This window comes from Cupressus sempervirens, chromosome 6, assembly GCF_028749045.1.
Source record: "Cupressus sempervirens isolate cs-2001-9-10 chromosome 6, ASM2874904v1, whole genome shotgun sequence".
Taxonomy (NCBI): domain Eukaryota; kingdom Viridiplantae; phylum Streptophyta; class Pinopsida; order Cupressales; family Cupressaceae; genus Cupressus; species Cupressus sempervirens.
In genome coordinates, this window is record NC_143123.1 from 546,944,988 (window position 1) to 546,966,229 (window position 21,242).

At 34.2% G+C, this 21,242-nt stretch overlaps 1 pseudogene; it reads right to left on the reverse strand.

Moving 5' to 3' along the window:
- The window catches only part of LOC149553425 (caffeoylshikimate esterase-like), an 80,335-nt pseudogene extending 60,803 nt beyond the window's left edge, over positions 1-19,532 (reverse strand).
- Between the last annotated feature and the right edge of the window lie 1,710 nt (positions 19,533-21,242).

Genomic DNA, 21,242 nt, shown 5'->3' on the forward strand with positions numbered 1-21,242 from the left:
ATCAGCAGGGCGACCCTGATACCATGTAGAAGTTGTGAAAACCAACTTCACACATTGCCAAGATCACCTACATGCAAATAACCTGCAGAAGAGAAACCAAAAAAAAAGGAAAAAGCAGACCTTGGAAAAACTCAACAAGATGAAAGGAAAATTGTATTCCAAGATTGATTGATTGAATGGAAAAAAGATTACAAGAGTTCAACCTTAAAGGTGAATGAAATCCCTAAAACCTAAAAAGGCTAGGTTGCACAATATAATTAATATAAAATATTAATTATATGCACCTAAGAGATAGCTTAAGAAAACTAGAGTAATAGGAAACTTATGTAATTAAATCAAAGTGATTTAATTAATAAGCATAAACAATTAATTACTCTAATAGTACCAACTCCTCAATCTGCATCTTTTCAACCTTTGTTCTGGTTTCATTCTTTAATCCTTTGAAATTGGTTATACTTACACCTCCTTCCATTTTTTTTAATCTTTCCTGGAAGGTGAGAGGAGGCTTACTGCACACAACTTCACTGCCACCTTTCTTCTTGGATCTTCTTGTGAAAACTGCAATGGAGGACTTGGGTGGCTTGGTGATAATCACCTTACCTTTCTTCCTTGTAGGCTCTTCTTCCTTCTTAGATTCCTCTTCATTCTCAAATTCCTCCACATCTGCACCTTTTTCTTTGGTAAGCATAAGAGGGGCACTTGTTTTCAACTTTGCTATCCTCCTCTTTCCCTTGTTTACCACATGTGGAAGCTTAATTTCAAGCTCAATTCCTTCTTTAGCTTCTTCATAGGTTCCAAAGAGAGGTGCCTTTAGATCTACAAGATTATTAACTAGGGCTTTAATGATCTCTTTTGCCTCATCAATATTAACCTCATAAGGAAGAGGTTTTACCCATACTATTCTAGGCCTTACTTCCTGGATGTATACCCTATCACTATCAACCATAAAAAAAACATCATCCTTATAGTCTTCAACCAACTTTTGTGGTATCCTAAACCTATTATTCATCTTTTCCTTGAAAGCTTCAAAATAATTATCCATGATACTATCAAAATTTTCACCCATTTCAGCTATAAACTCATTTATCTAATACAAGACTAGTGTGTCTTTTCTCCATACAATTGTGCCTTTAGAGGGGAAAAACCTTTGAACATAGGAAAAAAAGCATGTCAATAGTGAACCAAAATTGTATGGGTTATTCTTTGAGGTTCTTATGCTTTCCATATTCTTATTTAGTTGTTTCAACAACAAATCTGCTAGGTCATATGACAAATTCTTCTTAACAACCTTATAAGCTAGGTCCACTACCTCACATGACACATTGTGGAGTCGACTTGAGCTGTAAATCTTATGAACTATCACTTGAATGCCAAAATTGAGTTCTAAATTAGATACACTACTGATTTTCATTCCTCTGCCATCCCACTTGGCTAGGGTTTGCTTTTATAACTCATCCCAAACTAGGGTTTTAGTGACTTTAGCTTTAGTAAGCATAGTGAGACCATTAATACGATGAATCATTTTGTTTGTTATTAAGACTAGCTGCTCTAACCATAATTGACCATTATGAACTCGGCTTAACATATACCTAATCCATTTAATCTAAAAATTTTGTGGCAGGTGAGGAATATGGGTTAAGCCTTTCTCTTCTAAGTGTTTATGCTCGAGTTTAAGAGTTCCATACACATAGAGTTCATTTAGGGCACTATCCATTTCTATGATTCCTATCTCCTAAACTACACATTTGAAATGAGTTCTAATGTCATTGATAAGAAGTACCTTAGGTGGTATTTGCGATTGAGCTCTATTCGGGTCGAGGGATTTGGTGATCGATGGCACCAATTTGAAATCTGGGGCTTTCCATACAATGCCTTACACCAACATTTCAGATCTTTACTTTGTCTTGCTACTACTACTGTTGGATGCTATAATCACTCGGTGAGCTGAGAAAATTCTTTGAAAACCTTTGGTTGCAAATTTTGCTCAAGATCACTGTTATGCTTTGCAAATCACTTTGTTCTCAATACGCTAAATTCACGGTGAAAATGAAGTTGAACTCCTTTTTTGATGAAAAACTTCCCATTAATGCTTGATACAATGAAATCCATAATGACATAGTGCATGATAGCCTATCATCCACTATCTATATAGATTGCTCAGTAAAAGCTTGTAACTCATCAACCAAACAAAACCTTGTTACTCCTAACTTCACTTGGTATGATCCAACCTTACTCAGTAATTACTAATGTTGAACTTTTGTGATCCCCTTGTATTTGGAATACTAATTTGGATCTTTTTCTTCCTTTCAATTGGAACTATTTAAGATGTGACCTTGATAATGCAATTCCAATTCTTTCTTAAGAACTTAATTGGAAATGGTAGAGTCATCCACTTCTTGAGTGACTTGACTACCATCACTTGAACTAGCTTGATGAGTAGATTTAGGAATCCACTACTATCTTATCTAATTCCTAATGTTATCTTCTTTTGTTTTCTTTCCATCTTCAACTCTACCTATATTCATGCAATTCTTAGCTACATGACCAATTTCAATACATGTGTAATATCTTATGGTAGTATCCTTTCTTCTCATGTGATGTGTAGTACAATTCATACCAATGTGTCCATATTCTCTATAGTAATGACATCTACACCAAGTATTGTAGTCCCAACCAAAAATTCCCTTCACAATTTATTCAGCTGGATTGAATGGTTTGGATCTTCATTCAAATGCCTTGTGACCTTGTTTCTTGCATTTTTGACACTTGCCTTCAAACTTTGGCTTCTCCTTGCATTCATTAGCTTTATGACCATTCTGATTGCAATTGTAGCATTTTCCATTGAATTTTGCCTTTCCATTACTACAACATTTATTTGATGTATGACCTATCTTACCATAGTAATTGCAAGTAGGTCTTTGATTCCTTTGAGTACCTTGTTTAGAGGATTCACCTTCTTCTTTGTATCCAAGTCCTACTTTACCCTTTTTCCTATAAATATTTTGCTCATTTTATTGATTCAATTGATCCATGTCTACTTGAGATTTCATTATTCTTTCATCGATTTGCTTTTCAAAATTTAGATCAACTTTCATCCTTTTATTGATTTGCTTTTCAGTGTTTAAATCATTCCTTAACTTTTCATTTTCAGATCTTAGACTCATGATTTCTTCATTTACACTAGAGAGTTGATTGATAGGATTTCCTTGCTAAAGGTGTTGATTTTGAATTTCATTGTTCCTTACCTCCAAGTCTTCTTTAGCTTTATTTCTCTATTCTGAGATTTCACACAATCTTATAGACTAAATTTCTTATTCTCTTTTCAATTTTTTTACTTCTTCTTGTAGGAAGCCATTCTTTTCTAGGAGTTATTTGATTGCATCATTGGCTTCATCTGAACTTCTTGAGGGGAAAATTTTTTCAATCTTCTCTTCAACATACTAGTGGTCATTCATTTGATTTTCAAGTTCCTTCCTTCTTTTTAGGGATTGGGCAAGATGCTCTTTTTTTTTCTTGATTTGAGCTATGGCCATCTCTAGATCTAGCTTTTCACTATCAATAGCTTTGTCAAGTCTAAATATCTCCATTCTTCTTGATCTTTTCTCAAGCTATCAAACTTTTATCCTAAGAACCACAAAGCTCTGATACCAATTGTTGGAAATAATCAAGACTAGCTAGGTTATAGAGAGGGGAGGGGTGAATAAGTAACTTCAAAACTTTTGACAAATTTAACACTTAATAATCCAATTATCATCAATATATCTAATCTACTGCATGCATGAGAAACTGAAAGCATAAAACATTTTGAACACAATATTTGTTGACCCAGAAACCTTCAAAATAGAAAGTAAAACTAGGGTGGGGATGATACCCACAAAACTTCAATACTACATTATAAAGTTGGCCTGTTAAGGCTTACAATGATCACCTTTGATGACCTACCCTATTAGGAGCAATTTGGACTTTTAGGTCCACCTTGTTAGAGGTTTTACAAACATACAATGAAGTATGCACTCAGTAAATTGATTTAAGAAAAGACTATTAAGTCTACCCTGTAAAAGGATTTAAAGTTGATTCACCTGTTAGGATGAAATAGTAGATCTAACTTACAACTGAATTACTAATTAAGATCCTTGAAGTACTAATCACCTCTTTGTGATAGATGTAACTTGATTGCTTCTGATTTGACCTTGCAATATACCTTTCTCTATTGATAATTCAAAGTCACATTCTCTTTCATTAAAAGATTACATTTGGGTATGATCCAATAAATTACATATATACCAACCCAATTCACATAATTACAAGGTCATCCAATACACAAATTAACACCAATATTACTGAGTCAGCTCAAATGTAGAAACTCAAGTTTTGAAACTAACTTGGTGAATTTGTGATACGCGACAGCCACTGTCATTACTCGGCATCATCATTTACTCGGTAGAAGTAGAGGCTTAGTCCATACTAATCACTTCAACGTAGTTTTGAACTTGGTGAACACTGGTGACTTGGTAGATACTATGTCACTTAGTGAAAATTGAATTACATGTTTACCATGCTTGCACTTGATAAACACTAATCATCCCATCACTCAGTTAATGCTAACTTTGTTTCATAAGAACTAATGACTTAGTAGACACTACGAAGCTTGGTAACCATTGAACTGGTTGGTTTGAACTGCTAGACTTCACACTACCTAAATTCACTTGGTAACCACTAGAATGCTTGGTAGAAAGTGTGAAACTTGGTAACCATTGAATTACATGGAAAATACTGGAGACTGATCAAAGAGCTTGATAATCATACAAAATCTGAATAAGTGTTGTCACTAATAAAAGACTTGACTCAATGCCAACATTAACCATTTTAGTCCCCCTCCTAAAATTCTAATGTTTCCACCAATTTTCACAAAAAAATTCACCCTTGTCCAAAGTTTTTCCTAAGGACAACCTTGTGAAACATGGAAAAAGCCTCCAAGTTGTGGGACTTGAACTATAAGGCTGAGTCTTTGGAGAAGGCCACCTTCCTTTACTATCAAGTTCCACCTATCTATGCTTGGGGAAGGAAAGGGAGAAGGAGATGCAAAAAGGAAAATCTACCTATTCTAACCTAAGGGGGTGATGCACCAAAATAGAGGATTTGATCTTATCTCTACCCATGAATGCATAGTTAACTAGTTATAACCTCAAGGAATACAGATTCAGACCCTTCTTATTTAACAACCACATGTAGATCAAATGAAAAAGAATGCTATGGGAAGAGCCTTCACTTAATATAATTTGAATGTCAAAATTAGTTACAATCATACAAATTGCAAAATATAGACAAAAGACATTAACTAGAGACAAAAAAATCTTGCACAGTGTGTTAATGGCTAAAAGAGACTCAGTAGAGGATTACAATGGCTCATAGGCATGAGAAATTACAATAGTATGTATAGAAGAAATACTACAAAATTAGAGAAAGATCCACCCTTACAAATATTACAAAATCTAGCTTTATAGCTCAAGCATAACTAAGAAATTTCTACCTAAGGTTACTCCACAACCATTGCCATTAAGCGCTCAATGAATAATCAAGACAATCCTAATAATATATTTGATTTGGGTACAATTGCAGAGGCATGGAAATCATGGAAAACCCTTAATAGAGTAAACCCCAAAGTGATACAAATGGCACCAATCAATGCATAGTTGGAAAATAACCAGACGATGAGCACATGCTTCTTTTGCATTTACAAGGCATGGGGATTCCAAAAGCGATCAGTAGACGATCATAAATTTGATCTGCCATTATAGAGTCATTTTTTCTTTGATACTAGTATGCCAAGTTGTATATATTAGCAATTCAATTATATTCAATGCTCACCCTATACCTTTCTTGTAATTTTATTGGCCAGAGACCCTTTACGTTTCCAGCTCAGACAAGTGGAGCATCTTATCTGGTTAACCCAGGTTCTATGATCATTTGATTGTCAACCTATCTTATGGTTGGAGGCACCCTCAAAAACCTCTATGATCTATTGATCATTAACTTATTGCAACATTGAGATCCCTTTAAAATTTATCTACAATCCTATGATCATCAGAATGCTACAACAATCCCTTTATCTTTGTACCTTTGGAAGACTTCTATGGCCACACTTATGATCTTATGGCAACCATATATTGTAAGATCATAAGATCGTAACACTACTTTATCACCTACCATGACCATCCACTTCTATGATGTTACAATAACTACATATTCGTAACATTGGCAGCCTTGATAATTGACTCTGTGATCTTACACTAGATTGTAAGATCATAGCACGGAACACAGTCACATAATCATAGCCTTGACTTTCACCCTTTGCAATCTAGAGAATGGATCCCACCAAACTGTCCATGTTAGAGGCTTCGACCAATGAAATGCCTTCCATATGCTAGCTCAGTCTGACTCATTACCTTGTCACACTATAGCCCACACAATAAATCCTGGCCCACAAATCCACCTGGCAAAAGGTCACTTTCTTGCATCGTACAATTTCTAACAAGAAAAGGAATGCGAGAAAGTGATAGCTAATGAAAATCCATCTGTATGCCAGTGAACACTTGCCACCCTAGCCTAACAAATAGGACCTACATGCCACATAATAGTGAGGGGCTTGGCCACATTGCATAAAGATAGAGTATTTTCATAATGCGAGAAAGTACCCGCCATAGATCTATACAAGATCTAACAATCCAAAAAGTTGTGGGGTCGAAAAAATGTACTTAGGAAAATAGGGAATACTAAGTTTATTTCATTTATTTATCTCATATTTCCATGGCATTTAAATATTTAAATATGGGAGTGACTATTTAACATTTTAATTCAACTATGGCAATTTTGGTGGAAAGGAAAATTTGGCCAACAATTCTAGTGACTCAGGGGGGATGCAAGCTAGCTATGCATAGGCCAGTAGCCTATGCATCCATTGGGCCAGAGAGTCATAGAAATCATGAAGATTTTCTCGAAAAAACCCCTAAAATTGCAAAAAACATACCTAGGTAACCTCAAAACTACCTCTTTGCAACTACTACCAAGAACCAAAATCCTCTGCAACCTCTTCAAAACACATGTGCTCATGGACTTCTTGAAAAATAGGAACCACCAAAAGAAAACTAATCTAACTATGTATAGGAAACATCATTATATCTTAGAAATAGGGTTTGAGATATATCCCATTAACTTGAATGGGCCGAATCTCACCATTAGGCCTATTTAATTGAAAAGCATTGGCCTATTTGCAACTAACAATGACATAGGGACCACTCCATAATGTATCAAATTTTGAGTGCCTCCCTAGTTTTCCTTGTCTATGTCCCATTTTAATACAAGATCACCCTCTCTGAAGATTCTGACCCTAGCCTTCCTATCAAAGGACTTCTTGACTTATTGCTGATGTGTTTCTAGGGTTTGCATGGCCTATTTTCCTTTATCTTCCAAATCCACCAGTTCTTCAATTCTTATTGTCATGGCATCACTTTGTATTAGCTCTAATTGGTGAGCCAATTCAAGAGTGAGAAATTCCAATGAAATAGGAAGTCTAGCTTCCCTGTCATATACCACCATAAAGGGTGAATTTCCAATTGCCCTCTTAGGTTTTACTCTATCGGCCCACAATGTTGTTTTCAACTTTTGATGCCAACACCTCTAGTTATCCTCTATAGTCCTTTTCATAATCTTAATTATATTTTTGTTAGATGACTCAACTAATCCATTGCCCTGAGGATAATAGTTTGAGGATGTGCTCAAATAGATATTGTGATCAACTGTCCATGCACAAATATGAGCCCCTACAAAAGATTTTACATTATCTAAAATAATGGTTGAAGGGGCACCAAAACTCATAATAATTCCATCAAGGAATTCAAAAACTAAAGATTCTATTACATCCTTTAATGTAACTACCTCTGTCCATCTGGTAAAGTAATCTATAGCAACTAGAATCCTTTTGTGACTAGAGATGAAAGGAGGATTGATAGGGCCTATGAAATACAATCCCCATTGAGAAAAAGGGTTATCTACCTAAATGGGGTGAAGATGAAGAACTGCAAGTCTTTGCATACTAGAGAAGAAGGTACATTTTTTACACTTCCTTACATACTTATGACAATCATGGAACATGTATGACTAGTAGTAACCAACTCTCATAATCTTCATTATAGTTCCTTGATGAAAAGTGACCACAATTAGGACCATCATGAAGCTCTTTGATCATTCTTTTAGCTTGGTCTATATCAATACATCTCAATAGGGCTCCATTGAAATCCCTCCTTAAAAGGAATCCATTAACTATAGCATAAGGAATTGACTACAACCTATACTGTCTCCTTTTAGTTCTATGCAATCCTTGAGGATATCCATTTCTTGACAAGAAGGTCTTCATGTCATCCATCCAATTCCTTGGATCATCATTTCTTGCTTCTTGCTATTCTATCAATACCATAGCAACTTCCTCATTTGAAAACTAAGATCAGATCATTTGTTTGCACAATCCCTTCTGTCTTACCAACTTGGTAATTTGAATGTCCACACTATACTCTATTACCTTAGTAATACAACCTACTCTCTTCTCACTAATATCTTTGCTTAAAAGAAAGTTCTTCACACTTTCATGATGCACTAGCAACTAGATCTTGTTGTATGATAGAAGTGCCTAAACTTCTACAAAGCTCTTATGATTGCAAGGGCTTGATTCTCTACATAACTATATTTTTCTTCATATTCCTTAATCCCTTCACTAAAGAAAGCAATAGGTTGCTCTTCATTCTTATCATTTTTTTTATTCAAGACAATAGAAATACTTGACTCACCTCCCAAGGTATAAAGAATGAAATCCTTATCAAAATTTGGGTTGATGAAAGTATGGGTTGAGGCTATGGCTTCTTTGATTTCTTCAAAACTTATCTTCCCTTCTTTGGTCCATGAAAAGACCATATTATTTTTTAGTATAGCTATAAGAGGTTTCACCATGGTAGCTAAATTAGGGATATACCTCCTCACAAAATTTATTCTAGGAAGGGAGAGATCAAGTACATTGTCTTTGTTCTTTCTGGATGAATGGTTAAACCATCCTTTGATACAATTTGTGCTAATAATTTTCCTTTATTGGTGGCAAAGACATACTTGCTTAGATTAAGGGATGTCCCAAACTCTTTGTACTATATGACCACTTGCCTAAGATGACCCAAATGATCTACTATATTCTTTGAATATATTTTTATGTCATCAAGGTAAACCAATACAAACCTTTCAATCATGTTCTTGAAGGCCATCTTCATTTTGTTTTGAAATGTGCTTCCTACATTGTTAGCCCAAAAGGCATTTTACTATAAGCATAACCCATTTGGTGGTGAATTTAGTCTTGTATCTATCAAACTCTTTGACCAGCACATGATTATAACCAGAGAATCCATCAAGAAATGAGAACCTCTCTAAACTACTAACTGTGTAAAATATTTGTTCCATGGAAATGAGGCAATGATGATCTTTAATGTAAGCTTGGTTAAGATACATAAAATCCACACATAGTCTTATTTCTCCATTCTTCTTCCTAACAAGGACAATGTTTTCTAACCATGATGAGTGCTTGATTGGGAAAATTATATTAGCCCCAATCATCTTGGATATCTCTTTTCTCATTAATGGTTCAAACATAGGATTCACTAGCCTTTGCTTTTGTAAAACCTTTTAGATCATCACATGTCTAAGAAAATAAATCATTAAATTCTTGACATAAATGAATAAAAATTTATTTCTCAATTTTAGAACATACCTTCCCCATGTTTAAGGACTTTCCATCAGCAACTACAACTGGTGAATGATCACCTTTATTAGCAGCTAAGTTCATGCCTCTATCTCTTGCTTGATCATCAGGGGTGAAGACACTTTCTAAGGTAATGAGACCTTTAGGTAATTTTTTAGAGTTGAGATTGATGGTTTGATCTCCATATTGGTCATGCAATCTAGATTGGTTTCTCTCTGATAATTTTACCTCATTCTACAAGAAACTTACAATTTGTACATCAGATTCAAACACTTGCCAATTGGTATTGTTGTCAGGAATAGTAGACCTAACTACCATTTTAATCTACTACTTCATTTTAGCTTCAAGGTTCTTTGGGATATCATAAGATGCACCTACTATTGTAATTCTATAAGCATGTCTATTCTCTTTTCTAGGGATGCTCTAAATATTAAATGCATTAAAACTTTCAAGAAAATTCCATACTCTATGTTTATACAACTTGAGTAAATGATTCTTAGTGATATTCTAATTTCTCACCTAATTGAGCACCAACTTGCTATCTCCATATACACTTAATGCTTGAATCCCTCTTTTTTGAGTAGGTAGAAGACCTTGGATCAAGGATTAATACTCAGCCACATTATTGGTACAACTAAATTGTAATGTAAAGGAGAAGTAGTACCTTAATTGTATAGTAGAAATCAACATCACACCCACCCTTGACCCATTCTTACTCCTTGATCCATCAAAATACATACTCCATATCCCACTCACATCCCTTTTGGTTTTCACAAGGTTAGGGACAAGAACATCCTTTTCTAACACACAGTATGTGTCAAGGCCTATCTCAAAGGTTTGTAATATAGGATCAAATTGATATACATTATACCATTCATCTGAGAAAAAATTAGGTATCTCTGTTAGAGAAGTGGTGGCCTCATTTACTATGTCATTCTCATCCATCTCTAGGATAGTGCAATTCATGTTGATGAGATTAGGGGTATAGGGCTCAATATGATGGAGGGATATAGGCTCTACTATGATTGAAGTCTTGGTCCCATATCTTTTTCTAAAAAACATATACAACCAATTAGAAGATATGTAACCACCTATTTGGGCAATGAAGTCTCTTGAAAAACAAATGAAAAAGTGTGGCTTGACCTCAACAACTGATATATCTTGAGTTATAGTACAACTAGGGCATGAATGTAGGGCCATTTCCACATTTCTAAAGATCCTTATAGTCTTGAAAGTACTACCATCCAACTATAATGCATCCTTAACAATAGGCTCATATTTTATCTCTAAAGCATCAACAACACACCTAGGCATCACAAAACTACTAGCCCCTAAATCAATCATGTAGTTGTTGATTAGTTTATCCCCTATAATTAGAGAAACATAAAATGAAGAGGTCTAATGTTTTTACTTGTTTCAACCTGCCTTGATGATTGTACTAGACTTGTGGCACTTTCTATGATAGGTGACTAGTGCTTTGGTTCAATGTTTTCCAATTCTTGATACAACAACCTCTTCTGCATGGGTATAGTAGCAACAAAATCTGACATGGAAATATTCACATTTTTCTTTTTCATCTACTCTACCACACTGAATGAGGCATTAGGTTCTTTGGTATAAGCCTTGGAATTGTATGTGTAGGGGGTTGAGTTGGAATAGCCCTGGGACTATTCACATCTACTCTATTACTATTTTTTCCTTATTGTTGAGGAGCATTGGCTTGATCGTTCAAAATTTTGACATGATGTATTACATTTCATGTTGAAGCTTGATTAGGAGGAGGAGGGGTAGCATCTTCAACAACTCTTCTTTTTCTTCTAGTGTTGTGAGCAATGAAGTCCTAGTTTACATTACAATGTTCCTCCACCTAATGATTCATGAAGGAACAATCACCCTATATTTTCATATGTGAGGCATCTTTGGTTGGTTCTCAATAAATGAGTGTCCTACTGTAGGCTCTTGGGTGGTCAAAGCCAAATAAGATTTAGCATTTTCACACATAGAATAGGAATTGGATTAATTGCAAGAGGGACAAAAATGTTGATCTTGAGCTATATTATATTGAGGGACCATGGCCCTACTTTGATTTGCATTTGAGGTAGAAGCATGATTATTCTACCTAATTTGATCAAAAGAAGTATTCCCATAATTATGATTTGGAGGCCTACCATTATTCAATGTTTGATATTACAATTGATGAGCCTTATTACCTTGAGCTTTCTATCTCTCCAATGTCACTACTTTGTTGCTCACCTTCTACATCATAGAGAAGCTATCTTCCAACTTCTTTTCTTGACCCTACAATATTTTATCTATGTTCAACATGATAGACTGAATCATCTCTTTGATTTCATCCATTCCATTTGAAGATGTGTAAGCTTGAGGGACCAAAGCAAGGGGCTGTGGTCTGGATGTTGTGGGATTAGGGGCCATGACTGGTTGGTGATTTGGGATATCAGGGAAGAAGGGCATAGGAGGCCTTGGAGCTAACTTCCCTCCTTGTATCAATATGTTTTCTGCCCTTATTGCTATTTCATAAGCATCGGGTAAGATATCTCCTCCCATGGTTTGGATTGTAGTGGCAATATCACTATTAAAATCTCTGAGGTAATGTAAGAAGGCATTATCAGGGGTAGGTTTCACTGAAGTAGGTATTCTATCCCATGTCTTTTGAAATTTTTAGTTGAAATCAATCATACATTCATGTGGGGATCTTTTATAGTAGTTAGTTATTCTAAAAGTGACAAGTAGTCACTTTTTTCCATCCCAATCTGATATAGAACCATGTGATAGATCCATGTACTATTGTAGGGCTTTCCCTTTCAACGATGAAGCTAGGAGTCTAATGATCACACCATCTTCTATAATATGATGGATATTGTAGACATTTGCAACCTCTTGAATGTGCTCTAAGGGAGAGATACGGTAGTAAATTTGGTCCCAATTTTTGACAAAATTTGGTCAAAATTTTGATGAAGCAATTCATCACAATTTTTCTCATCAAAATTGTGACCAAATTGTAGGTTGGTCAAAATTTCAACGAATACATATATTGAAAATTTTTGTTTCTATTGACCATGATTTGTCATTTTTGGTCAAAATTTCAACCAAATGTTAGTTGAAACTTGCCAAGAATTGGTCATAATTTTGACCAATTCTTAATAGAAAACTTTCAAGAATTAATCAAAATTTTGACCAATTCTTGGTGGAAAACTTTCAAGAATTGGTCTCAACTTTGACCAACTCTTGGTGAAAAAATTTCAAGAATTGGTTGAAATTTTGACCAATTTTGGCCCATCCCACAACCAAGATGCCATGGTCATGACCAAAGGGTTGGTCAAAAATTTGACTAGTTCTTGGTGGAAAACTTTCAAGAGTTGGTCAAAATTTTGACCATTTCTGGCCCATCCCATGACCAGGATGCCATGGTCATGACCAAAGGATTGGTCAAAAATTTGACAAATTATTGGTGTAAAACCTTGAAGAGATGGTCAAAATTTCAAAAAAACTAAGTTGTTTTAAAAAAATATAGAGCAGATGAATCCCCCAATGAGTGTCTACCTATGGACTCTCTCTGAGATCATCTTCTTTGATCACTCAACCAATGCAATTTCAGAAGAGGCTTGGTAGCAATTGCCATTCTATAATGCATTTATTAAGCAATTTTGAAGTTGTTCTAATGGTGAGTCGTTGTCTAGCATTAGGTGGCTACTTGGAACTATAGCAATTTTTTATGAACCTATCATGGCTAATGAGAGATTTGATAATGAAAGCTCCCAACAACCCTCCAATAGAATCAGTGCTAGTGTTCAAAAAAGAAACATTTTCCGGATTTTGAATATTGGCATTAGTATCCTTTCTATTGGAGGGCTATGAAGCATCTTGATTGCTATGCAAGCACTCCCCAAAGTTGTCTCTATGAAACTTCATGATTGGCATAATTTGCAATATGGTTCAACAATGGTTCTCATTCTAATGTAAAGAAAGTTGAAGGGCAAGCCATTGTTTAGTAGTTAGGCTACTTATCACGAGTGATGAGGGAGCTTTTTTATTAGAAGCTCCTTGTGGCCATCAAACAAAGCCATTTCCAAGAATGAGAAAAGGATGAATTTAGTATCAAATTCCAAATGAAATCAATGACATTAGATCTATAAGAGTGGAATGAAGTAGTAGCTTGTTTATTATGTGTAGCTCCCTAAAGATGCTTTTCTTTCTCACTCTATTGGCACAAATTTAGGAGTGTGGTTTGATAGTGGTTGTTGTTCCAATGTGTCATTGTGGTTATTTGGAAAGTGATGCTAAGGGAGGAGCTTGCATCTAGCACTTGGGATGTTTGTGCAAGCGACTAGGGGAGCTTCTATTGTTCAAGCCTGGTCAGATAGAGTAGAGGTATTGGCACCATCACCAACCATGAGTCTGAATCCATGAACCACTAGGGGCATCAAGTTTTATATTCTTAGGGAGGTCCTTCAAAGAATCAACTATTAGAGTAATTATTTGTTTACACTTATTAATTAAATCACTTTTATTTAATTATATAAGTTTCCTATTACTCTAGTTTTCTTAAGCTATCTCTTAGGTGCATATAATTAATATTTTATATTAACTATAATGTGCAACCTAGATTTTTAGGCTTTAGAATTTTCATTCACCTTTAAGGTTGAACTCTTGTAATTATTTTTTATCTCTTCTATTTCTAAGAATACATTAGCATATTTTTCAGAGCAAAACCCTTGCCTCCTCTCATCTTTTTCTTCTATGAAAGGTTTTTTCATGTAGGTATTCAAAGGCTTTGTGGATCTAATTTGATCAAATCCTTCATGGTATCAGAGCTAGATCTATTGTAGCTTGTTCATTATTGGGAGAAAAAGGAAAACAAGGACTTGACAGAATAGATCTAAAGTTTTTCAAGCTTTTTTTGAGAAATAGGGGGGTGCTTTTTCCTTTTTGTCTTCTTCTCTCAATGGCAGAGTCTTATATTTCTTTCCTTACACCTCACAACTACCATACTTAGAAAGGATAGATGACCAGATTGCTTATGGAAAAGGGGTTATGATCATGTCTTGATGTGGCTCAATTAGTTCTACAAAGGCCTTATGAGCTTCTTATGAAGTGCAATAAGATGGATGAGGAAATGGGCCTCATTGCAATGAATATTTTAGATGGGTTGTTGTTTCACCTAGATGGTTTGACTACACCCAAGGCTATGTGGGACAAGTTTTACACCTTTTTTGGCACAATGAATCAGTTTAAGGTTCTACAGAGAGATGTAGAGTTTACCTCCTTGGTTCCTGAATCAATCACCAGAATTGACGACTTCTTCATGAAACTCAAGTCTCTTTGATGTATGTTATAGGTTGTTGGAAAGACAAAGTCAGATGATGAGTGTATCTTTCTAATACTCTCCAAGCTTTGAGGTCCTTATCAAATTTTCACTTCTACCTTCTACTCCACTATGGATGCTCTAGGTGCATGACATGTTATGCCCTCTTTTGAGACATTCTATAATAGGTTAACTCGTGAGTAGTCCAAGCTCACTCAGATGGATTCACTTACAAGTTCATAGTCACAAGCATTGCTTTCCAAGTGACCTTAAGATACATAGAAGAAGAAGCCAAAGTAGACACTAGATTCACCTTCTTGCACTTTTTTCCACCATCTCCACTATCAAAGCACAACTCTCCTCTTTCACGAGAGCATCATGTAGTGTAGTTAGGACACTTGAACTTTGTATTGTTCCCAAGATTCCTATTTTGACTACCACATCACATCCAATTGAGGTTTTTTCTCTTTAGCATAATTCTTCTTCAGCTCTGCTTGAACCTCTAGTTCCTTTCATCGAGCCTCTAGGTGCACTTGTTGAGGATTCTATAGAGGACATTCATATCCTCCTTCATGATAGTGTTAGTACACCTGAATTAGGGATTCCCTTTCCTGATCCTCATGTTTTATCCTTTGAGCATCAGTTAGGCCTTCCAATCATTCAGGGGTTTCCATATTTTGTACTCGTGTTTCTTCCACATTGGAATTCCATTAGTTTGATCTTTTTTACAGGGGCTCCATCATTTTGGGGGGACTTTGGTGTCTCTTTCCTCTCTCGTGGGGGGGCTAGTTGTACTTATGGTTTTGAGAGAGTCTCTTGAGCCATTTTTGTTGTTGTTGTTTTTTCATCTCTTTTTTGAGAGGATTTTTTCCCACTAGGTTTTCTCCTTTGTCTCTAGTTTACAGAGATTTCCTTGTATTGGGTACCTAATCAAGCCTTGTTGCCAGGACCCTTTTTTCCTACTTTCATAGTTGTGCTAGGTTAGCTTACCTCTTGTGCTTTGCTTAAGGGGGGGTGTTAGAGTAATTATTTGTTTACATTTATTAATTAAATCACTTTGATTGAATTATATAAGTTGCCTATTACTCTAGTTTTCTTAAGCTATCTCTTAGGTGCATATAATTAATATTTTATATTAATTATAATGTGCAACCTAGCTTTTTAGGCTTTAGGGTTTTCATGCACCTTTAAGGTTGAACTCTTGTAATTTTTTTTTTATCTTTTCTATTTTTGAGAATACATTAGCATATTTTTCAGAGCAAAACCCTTGCCTCCTCTCATATTTTTCTTCTATAATAGGTTTTTGCATGTAGGTATTCGAAGGCTTTATGGATTTGTTTTGATCAAACCCTTCATCAATCACCATTAGGATGCACATGAATATCTTCCATGACAACAAATTTTTAGCATAAATAGAATCATTGTTCTGACAATCACCAAAATTCAAACTCTCATTGGATCACTACATCCATAGATCAGGTGTCATCATTGGGTTGACATATCTATAAGACATATGTCTTCATGGGACTATTGTGCTCATAGGTTGTAGGCTTTCACTTGATTGCAATAAGAGCTCATCTTGTTGATAAAGGTGCATTACGATGACTATAATTTATCATGCTAAAATTTAAGAATTTCATTAAAAGGATTTACAATAAAGCATTTTCTTCCTATCCATAGATGCTTCCTAATTATTTTCCTAAGGCACTACAAATTAATGGCCCTAAAAGAACCTTAACTCTTTGCTACTTGAAAATCATGGAAAGAATTGATATGGAATCATATCAATAGAACTTGGAACAAGACTAAATGAAACTTTCCTAAACCATATATGCCCAGCTAAAATTAGGTGAATGCTACCAATGAAATCCAAAAAATACAGTAAAAAAATAATGATATTATCAACATTTTTTGTTTTCCCATACTACCATAGTCCTAATGTTTTTTCATTAAGAAAAATTTCTTCAAAAGAATGAGTCCCAACTGACATTAAAATACCCTCCTCATAAAATTATATATAGACTCCATGTTGGGGTGATTATCCTTGTAAGTCTTACTGAAATCCTCCCTTAAATCAAGAACATGTTTTGAGTAATTAGTATATTTAACAAAAGTTTTTAAAACATGCATGACAATATTAATCAAAAATTAAAAAGTACAACACTTTGTAAGCATCAAATTATTTTTTCCTCTACTAGGAAATTCAATGCATCTCCTTTCAACCCTAAATACATATGTTTTTTACTTACCAAAGACATATGTAGTTAGAAATATTGATATTGTTCATTACAGTTCACTTGAAAATTACAATTGATTGAAAGATCAAAGAGATAGAAAGCTAGCACTCTCGTGACTTGGATAATGAGATAAGATATTTGATTAACTCAAATAACTATTATCTAGTACCTCGAAATAATCAGTATAGCATATCATAAACTCAATAAATTATAATCTTACATACATGAAAACTGAAAAAAGCCATAGCAAACCTCTTTGGCTTGTTTGGGTCCTTAGCCATCTTTTTCTTATCCTACTTTTTTCTAGATCTATCCTCTTTGGCAACAAGCTTCCATTTTCCAATTTTCCTAATAAAAGTGAGAAGAATCAAGGATATTTATTGAATAGATGAGGACATTAAATTATCTAAAATTCTTCACATAAGCAATTGATAATTATTGCTAGAGATTTAGATGAACCTTACTTTAGCAAATTTTGAACCACCTAATGTATTTTAGCAACTTTATTTTGTTTAATCACGAGTGCATTCTTTCATATTTTATAGAATACTTGACCTATAAAAGAGAAGAACTTCACAAGCTAATGAGAATTATCAAGATCATAAAACCACACATCTTATCCAGACAATGAAGAATTAACATGACTTCAGTCATTATTGAAGTTGTCAGTCTCAAGGTGAAAACATCAGCTGTTGGTCGTCAACTAGCTTTAAGTTCTTCATCACATAAATGCCACTAATAAAATATTTATTTTGCATGAGAAGGTCATAGAAAGACTAATTTTTTTAATAACAAGATATTTTATTACATTTTCTTGAAATGTGCAGGGGCAAAGAGACAAATGTGGACCACATATGGACTCCAATTTATTATCCATCCAATCAAGGATGTCACTAACGACCTCATCTCACTCATGTTCGAACAATAAATCATGAAAAAGTCCTTGGAAAAGCTTTATTATTTAATGACTTGAAGTTGCTTGATCATATAAATCCAGAGATGTAGTAGGATCTGTCATGGTGCCTGTAGTTCCATGGAGGACTAAAAAGGGAATAGTTCATCTTTTTGTGTTTTGTTTCAAAAATGAGTATATTTGAAGTACTTCATAGCATATTCACACTCAAATTGGTCCAATGTATACTAGTGGATCAGAGTACTTAGCAACAAGTGCTTCTGAATCATGAGATACAACTGATCCTCTCTTACTTGCTCTACTCAACTGATATCTTGGTAAAACAAGTGAAAATAATGGTGCAATTGCCTACCATAATTCAAGCATACATTTATCAAATTCATTTTTATCTAAATATAAGATTTTAAAAAAAATACTAAGATCTTGTTCAAATTTGCTCTGTCTTAAAGTTGGTTTGAACCTTTTATTTTTATTTTTTAATGTTAGCAGCTTCTTAATTATTTTTTAAAGAAATTGATTTATGTATAAGTGCCAAGATTAATGTATTGATCCCCCGACCTATATTGATAGATGCCCTTAACATCATAGTACTCACTTATGAGTTCCATACTTCTTAAATCATCTTTGAACAATGTAATATAGGGTGGATGCTCTTAAAAACAAATCCAATTCAAAATTTAGAGTCTTACCACAAAAATTGGATGTGCAATCCAAACACATAGTGCTGGAGAAGTTGTGACAATTCCTCATACCATTATCTTGACATAAGGATCTAATGTTTCCTTCAAACATGTATTATATGAAAGTCAAGGTGAGTAGGTGCTAGAAACATTTAATAATAATAATGACAATAAATAAGTTACAAGAGGTAGAAAAGTAATGTTTTTAATTACTTTAAGATTGAAAACTAGAATTAGTAAATCCAACTTATTTATCAAAATCATGTCAGTCAAGGAATTCTCCAAATAGGATCTTAATAATTTGGACCCATTAAATTAAGAAGGAAAGAATACTGCCTTTAAGATAATTACCCCTCCTATTGAGTGGCCAAACAAAAAGCATGGCACTTCCAAGTTCTCTAATCTTACTTTTTGTAGAAACATTTTCTATAGGATAAGGTGGTGTAATATATTATTGCACAATTATAATAATATCTTCCTATATTTGTTAAAAATATGGGAACTTATTTATGCATACTATGCCTTCAACAACTTGATCTAGTGATAGTACATATCCATGCAGCCCATCACTACCACCATGGCCTATAAAACCAAATTATTAAATAAGTATTCCCTCCAAAGGATACTGAGGCCTATAAAAGAAACTTCTGTAGCTAATGATTTGTATTCTTTATTAAGGAGAAATAACGTGATAGCATGTCGACTCTTAGAAGGAGCTAAAGTATCTTGTACTTATGGATGCTTGTAATAAATTACAATAAAGCATACAGATCAAAAATTTTAATACATAATAAGTTGATGGTGGGAATTTATGAAGACTTATTTTAAACTATGTAGTTCAAATAAAGTGAATCAAAAGTGCTACACAAAATAATAGAACTAGGTTCCTTGCCATAGAAATTACATCAAGAGAATGTAAAAAAATGTTGATAAAGAAATGTATATTTTTTATTCAAATGAGACATCCAAAGAAAGGCATTAATGCCCATGAAATAGAGAAACATATAGAAACAATAAAAATAAATAAAAAGAACAGACATGGATACTAATAGTTGATCATATGCTCTACCACAACCACATAATTCTATCCATTTTCTCTTCAAATTTGACAATGATCATGATATTGGATCCATCTTCCATGCTACCTTTAACAATAGCTAAGACCAAAGGAAAACATCTATTCGAAATAAAGATTGTTTGAATGGTGTCTTGTCGACTACAACACCATCTATTGTCATATGGGAGTTATGGTAGGAGAGAAATAGATGCATTAAAAAAATAAAAGGATAGGATAGAAACAATTTACTGACAAGATGGAGGCTACCATTATCAAGATTGTAAATAATAGAATATTGAATATGCAAAAAAGTGGTGGAAAAGATGACTTAATAGGATGAGAAGATGAGAGGTAGATGGATTGGGTTTAAGATTCCTTGGTATTTTAGTTTGAGATTCACTTGGTGTCAAGAATACTTTAATATTCTCTACTTAACAAGGTCAACCACATGAAGGTGGAAGCTCATCTAGACTCACCCCCCTCCCCCTAACATCAAACTAAATTACCCATTATCATCTAATTACATACTTCATTCATTTATTCATCCATTTATGAACTATAACATTCAATCAATACAATCACATAAAATTCATTAATACACAATACTAATCAAGACTTCATTAACACATAACAATATTCATTAACATGAAATAAAAATAAATATTAATACGCAATATTCATAAATAATTACTTTAAAAAAATTTCTTTCATTATCCAACAAAGTTTATCAAACAAGGTATCTCAAAGAGCATTTTAAAAACATAATTTCTTCTTTTTATTTTTATTAGCTTTCTTAAGAAAAAGGGTGATAGGAGCATCAAAATTTTCCTCATTCTCCTCCTTTTGTGGCACATGTAATGTCAAATTATGATACCTCCTCTTATTTGGAGGAGTAGGAGGTTGCTGCACTAAAGGGGGCTCTGTTGCAAGAACAAGTAAATGGGTTAAATTGGCATACTCTTTTTCTTTTTTTAACTGTTACAAATATTTAATAAAGTGGTACACCATAACATGCATTTTTCTTACCTAGCAATGCCACATCATATACATTAACATTTTGATCTGCCACCACATCAACATGTTGAACACTTGGAACCTGCTCCACTCCTTCACCATGATGTTCAACATGCTCTGAAATATTCAAAAAAAGGATACACGTCAAATTGTAATTGAAGATGTTAAATTGTATTCATAATTGCATAATTAATTTCCAATAGGAAATTAATGCCTCCACAACTA